The sequence below is a fragment of the Chelonoidis abingdonii genome, chromosome 2, assembly GCF_003597395.2.
Source record: "Chelonoidis abingdonii isolate Lonesome George chromosome 2, CheloAbing_2.0, whole genome shotgun sequence".
In the NCBI taxonomy this organism is placed as follows: domain Eukaryota; kingdom Metazoa; phylum Chordata; order Testudines; family Testudinidae; genus Chelonoidis; species Chelonoidis abingdonii.
The window spans coordinates 209910522-209916521 of NC_133770.1; positions in this window are offsets into that span (position 1 = coordinate 209910522).

Consider the following 6000-nt stretch of genomic DNA (forward strand, 5'->3'; position numbering starts at 1 on the left):
CAAGCTAGTTACAGCTGCTGCTGGGTGGCAACCTGGAGAGGCCAGCTGCCCAGTAGCTGTACAGCCCTCAGTTCTAGCCCTATGGGGCCTTACAGGGAGTTGAGATGTAAATGACTTCCCAGGTTACAAGACAGTGAAGCATCAGGCACTCAGAGCTTAAGAAGAGTTTCCTGTCTCCTACAAGGTTATTTCTCCCAGGGAGGACGATGTGGCTCAAAAGGGAGCTAGATAAATTCATGCAGGATAGGTCCATCAATGTCTATTAGCCAGGATGGGCAGGAATGGTGTCCCTAGCCTCTGTTTGCCAGAAGCTGGGATTGGGTGACAGGGCATGGATCACTTGATGATCCCCAACCTGTCTTTTCATTCCCTTTAAGGTACCTGCCATTGGCCACTGTCAGAGGACAGGATACTTGGCTTGATGGACCTTTGGTCTGACCCTGTATGGCCATTCTTATGTTCCTCTGCTACCAACCTACCTGTACGAACAATAAGGGCTACATCTGACCCTTGCTCAGCTCCCACTGATGTCAATGGGAATCTTGCCATAAATTGAGGGCATCTTCAGGGCTCTAAAGCTGAAAAAAATCCAACAGGTTAAAATCACATGCCCTCCAGTTACAACCTTATCCTTCTATGATATCTTTACATTAAACATCACACTGAATTTGCATTGCAAGCGTGAAGGCTAGGATCACACAATACCTGCCAAGAACATCCACGCTGAGAAGGCAAAGGCACTGGTATCAGCCTAATAATAACTGTCAGGTCCAAGGAGAACAGTCACATCTTCTTACCATCTACCAGCTTAAATGGCTCACTAACCTTTTCTTTTTAAAACAATAAAATAATAGTGTTTGATAACTGGTGGCTATCACTTGGGAACACAGGCTTTGTTTTACCACATAAGCCATTCATCCATTCAGGACCAATGATCTTATCTGAAGCTGAGCATACTGCATCTCTTAGTTGCCTAGGAATCTTGCTTCAGAGGTTGAAAATCTTCCATAACACACTGGTCTCCACCGTGTTTGGGCTAGTCTGTGAAGTCCTCACTCACTGACATTGCCAAGAAATGACTCACATGAGTCATCCCAGTGATTTCAACCAGACTGTTTGCATGAGTAACTGTTCATCATTAGGAGTAAGGGCTTCAATCTAATCCTTCTAAGGAGCTGCATATTTCAGTGTAGCACATTAAACTCTGAATGGGAATAAGTTAAAAATTGGTACAGTGGCTCTCTCTTGAATTAACTATGAAAAGCAAAAGAAGTAGGAGGAGCAGTTTTCTAGGGTATTTGGGCCAGGTTTATAACAGGCTGTTTCCATACTGACCTGCTGACTCATTAAAAACAAGGAAATAAGCAGTAAATTAAAAGAAGTTTTAGTCATAGTCCTTAAAGCTGCAGAAAATAATTTTAAGGCGAGCATAGAAACATAGAATATCAGTGTTGGAAGGGACCTCAAGAGATCATCTAGTCCAACCCCCTTCTCAAAGCAGGACCAATTCCCAATTCCTTTAATGAGTAGACTTAAAACCATATTAATGGGTCCAAGAGGAGAGAAATAACTCAATGGGAGTAACACAAGGTGAAGGATTTTTACTTGTACCCCAGGGGAGTCTGTCCTCTCTGTGTAGACCCAAAAAACAGAACTGGACAATTGTCCATCTGCTCCAAGGTCTTTTCCATGTGGCGTGCCCCAGCCTTCTGCCTTCTCACTGCTTCTCTTCAACTTGTAAATTAAACTTGTGGGGGGAGCTAATGAGATGATGGGAGCAATATGAAAAATAGTATTAAGTTTTGCATTACCATTTCATCAGTCCAGAATTGTGCGGTTGGGTAACTGCCCTAGTGTCCAGTTGAGATTGGGGCTGGAATGAGAGTGAAGTTCATCTAACAGTTAATGTTGGAGAGTTGTGGGAAGGAAATAGAGGGAAAAGTGGAGATTATATCAGCTCCCATGATTGAGCAAAGTTGTCCACCTTTGTCACGCATATTTACCACTTAAGGATCTTGTTGGATCTTCTGCCCTTACTGGATGTTCAGGAAGCAGTAGTGGTCCTTCCCCCTCCCCACCAGTCTGTGCTTGACCAGTAGGCTGAAACCTTTCCTCTTTGGACACAAGCCTCTTTACAGTTATCCATGCCTTTGTCTATCTCCAGAGTGGATTACTATAATGCATTTTTACTGGAACATATCCCTGAAGACCACTCAAAAACTTCAGCTGGTGCAGAACATGGCTGCCTGCTAACTTAGCAGAACATTTTTCCAAGGAGAGACTTACCTATAAATACATAGATTTGATTGGGAGGGCAGACATTATAATAATTTATTCTGACCTTCTACAAAACTCGGACCTCAGAATTTCACCCAGTTGGTGGATCATTCCCAAAAAGTTCATTGTGAATTCTCAGAAACTCAAGATATGCATCGTTTGTGAGTTGTATAGTCATGGGCTAGCATTCCTGTGCCTCCACTGGTGTATATGTTTTGAATGCATGAATTTAATCGGTGTGACAGACTGGGAATCAGCAACTAACCAGCGCTCTGGTCATCGATTAGGTCCCCCAGGGAGGGCCTGATTAAGGAGAGGAGTTCCTGTTTATCAGATCAGATTGGGACAGAGAAGCTAATGAGCTAATTAGCGCATTAAAAAGGAGTCTGGATTCAAGAGTACAGGAAGGAAGTGTGGGGAAGAAGCTGGAGAGCTAGCAAGCAGGGCCTGACAAAAGGGAGTTCTTGGGAAAGAGATACCTTTTCTAAACGCACATACACATCTACCTTTGGTGAATGGGTAATGAAGTTAGATAACATGGTCAATACCGTGACTGCACTAGGATGTAAAAAGTGGTAGAGTGAAACACTAAATCAGTGGTTCTCAAACTGTGGGTCAGGACGCCAAAGTGGGTCACAATCCCATTTTAATGTGTCGCTGGGGCCCGCGTTAGACTTGCTGGAGCTTGGAGCTGAAGCCCGACCCCCATTGCCTGGGGCTGAAGCAGAAGCCCCAAACCCACCACCTGAGGCAAAGCCCAGAGTAGCAGCGTTCAGGTTACAGGCCCTCCTGCCCAGGGCTGAATCCCTTGGGCTTGGGCTTTGGTGGGGCTTCGGTGGTCTCAGGCTTCAGTCCCCCATCCTGGGGTCATGTAGTAATTTTTGTTGTTGGAATGAAGTTTGAGAACCCCTGCTGCAAATAAACAGCATGGTGTCTATAAAAGGAAAGGTCTTTGAGCAGTCTGTGCGAAGCAAAGAAAGGACAGGAGAAGGGGACCCTGTCACAATTGGACGCACTTTGTAACTCACCATTCTAAATCTGTTCTGCTTTTGGTTTTTTATAAAATTTTAAATTCACTTTAATCAACTATTTAAGCTTAGAACTCACTGCGGGGGAGTATTTGTGCTAAGACCGTTAATTGATCAGGATAGAAGTGGAAAATGTACACAAATTACACAGAGCAAATTCCTTTAAGAGCTTTTTGACCATATTTATTCAGCACAACTAGTGAGGAGAAAAGACAAGTGATGCCACCAAGAAAAGCAGGAGAAATCCAACATTTTGGGGAGGAGAGCAACTGAGAACTGCAGCCTAACAAAACTGAGAATTTGTGATAGGAGCAATCTGAGAATTTGCTAAAGATTCCCCCTTGGAAATCAAGCAGAGCTTTGCAGAATAGTAATGGACAAATTAGCAAAGAAGGTTTACTTGTCCCTTTAAAAGAGGGAAGATGAACTTAATTACCATATCTCCTCCATCAGCTGAATGTGCCTTTGCCAGAAGCAAGTAATTAAGAGCTCAAGACAGAGTGATAGAACTCCTGGGAGCTTTAAGGAATAGTGGCTATTAGTTTAGTATAGCTTGTATCTAAATATTAAATAAGCAAAGTCAGATTGTATTGCAGTCTGGCCCAGTATGTGGTAAGCCCTAGGCCTGAGATGCAGAGAGGAAACAGGACAACTTGGCATGAGTCATCTGTGCTGCAAACTCAGGTAGCGAAGGGGAAAGAGGAAAAAAATCTCTTCCTCTGCTTCTCCCAAGGGACAAACTTGAGAGACAGGAGTGAGGTTCGATAATCATTTGAAGCAGGTACTGTAGAAATGAGGTAGGAAAACACAAACAGGGTTCTAAGTTCAACCATGATATGAGTCCTGTGACTACAAAAGCCAGGCAGAGAGTGAGCCGAGACCTTTGATTAGCAAAGGACTACTTGCTTGCTTTTCTGTTACCTCATCTGGCTCTTGCATCTTGTCAGAACCTAATGTTCTTGAGGTACTGAGGGCCGGGAGCCTCTTTTTCCAGAAAGGCAGCACAGAACTTATCACAATAGAACCCTGGTCCTTGACTGACAAAAACCGCAGCAATCAAACTGAAAACAGAAATAAAAGGCTTTCTGTAGTAATTGGAGTATGTGCATTAGAGTTGGGATCTAATGGGCACACTTTCCTGCCAGCTAGATACACTCTGCATTATTTATTACTAAAGAAAAATTGCAAGAACAATCCCTATTGACCCTTTGCTGCATATGCAGTACTGCCTCTGGAATACAGCGGCAGCTTTGAACTTAATGCTCACCTCAAAGACTATTTCAGGAAGTGAGATTTCACATGTGATCAGTCCAGAATGTAGAATAATTGTTTTGATTTATGAAAGAAGAAAAAATTTGAAACCAAAACGCAATTTCATTAAAAACAGAAATCACCGTGCACAAATAGCACTTTACCATCACTGTGACAACCACTTTCATAGCTGGGGCTCCTGCCTCAGTTTCCCTTTTTCCAGCTCCAGATGCTTTACTCTTCCACTCTTGGATGAGCTGATTCCAGTACTTCTAAATGATTTAGCCCTCTGGCCAAATCACAGCAGCTGCCTCACCCCCTTTCAGGGCAAAAAAAGTAGTCAATATAATAAAGAATATTTTCAACTCATCACCCTCAGCTCAGGGTCCTTCACTCCCTTTTCTCAGTCAGGGCCTCACAAATCCAATTGACTCTTTTCTCAGAGCTTTAGGGCCCAAGTATCTCTCAGTTCTCCAGATCCCTCAGAGCAGGAGAGCTCTGCCACTCCACTGCCAGACTCTGGGTCTCCCTCTTAAGTGATATGTTTCACCTTTTATTCCCTTCCTCAGGTCATAGCATCAGACACTGGACCATTCCTCGCTGTCTTTTACCCAGATTACAAACAGCGGCAGCCATTCCCAAGGCTGGAGGGTTAGCCCCTTCACTCTCACTCCAGGGAAAGGGCCTGTCCACCCTTTCATAATCAGCAACAATTTTACAATGATTTTTAGCAATCTTATAAAAAACATGAAGCAACAATTACATTTTCAGCAATGATAGATGAACCTTAAAAAGACTGACAGTTCAGTTCTGTTAAACAACCATAGGTTGGATGCTTAGCTGAAACTCTGAATCTACTGAGGTAGCGCTGGAGCGATCCCTTTCCCACATGTGACCATCACGAGATTCCCTCTGCTTCTACAAGTCTTCTTCATCAATCCAATGGCACTATTTAATCTGACTTACACAACATCATATTGGTGTTAGTCAATCATCAATTACTTTTGCCTGTGAAAATCAGCCACCTCCCACAGCATCTCTTGACAAAAGATTGCCACTCAGCTTACACATTAATGCATGGGAAAAGTATGTCTTAAACTCCATGTTGTAGCTTTATACATTTCTTCTATTGTTGCATCTTGGCATTTGGCTCAAGGCATTGATATTGCTCTTGTTAAACGAACCCCGCCACCCCATTATGAGATTTTATTATTTCCCTATGTGACTCCACATACAGTTAGATATTCGTGTGGCTGTTTGTATTTTTGTGTTTGTGCTTTCTGCTGAATTTTGGGACCACACAAAGGCTTGGGATATTTCTTGGGTCCATAAAAAAACAAAAGGGCTGTCAGATGTTCTGCCAGGACTGACCCTATGAAGATATTTTATAATTCCACTCCAAGCTGTGTTTCATCTCCACTCTTTGTGTTGAGGTCTGGAAGAG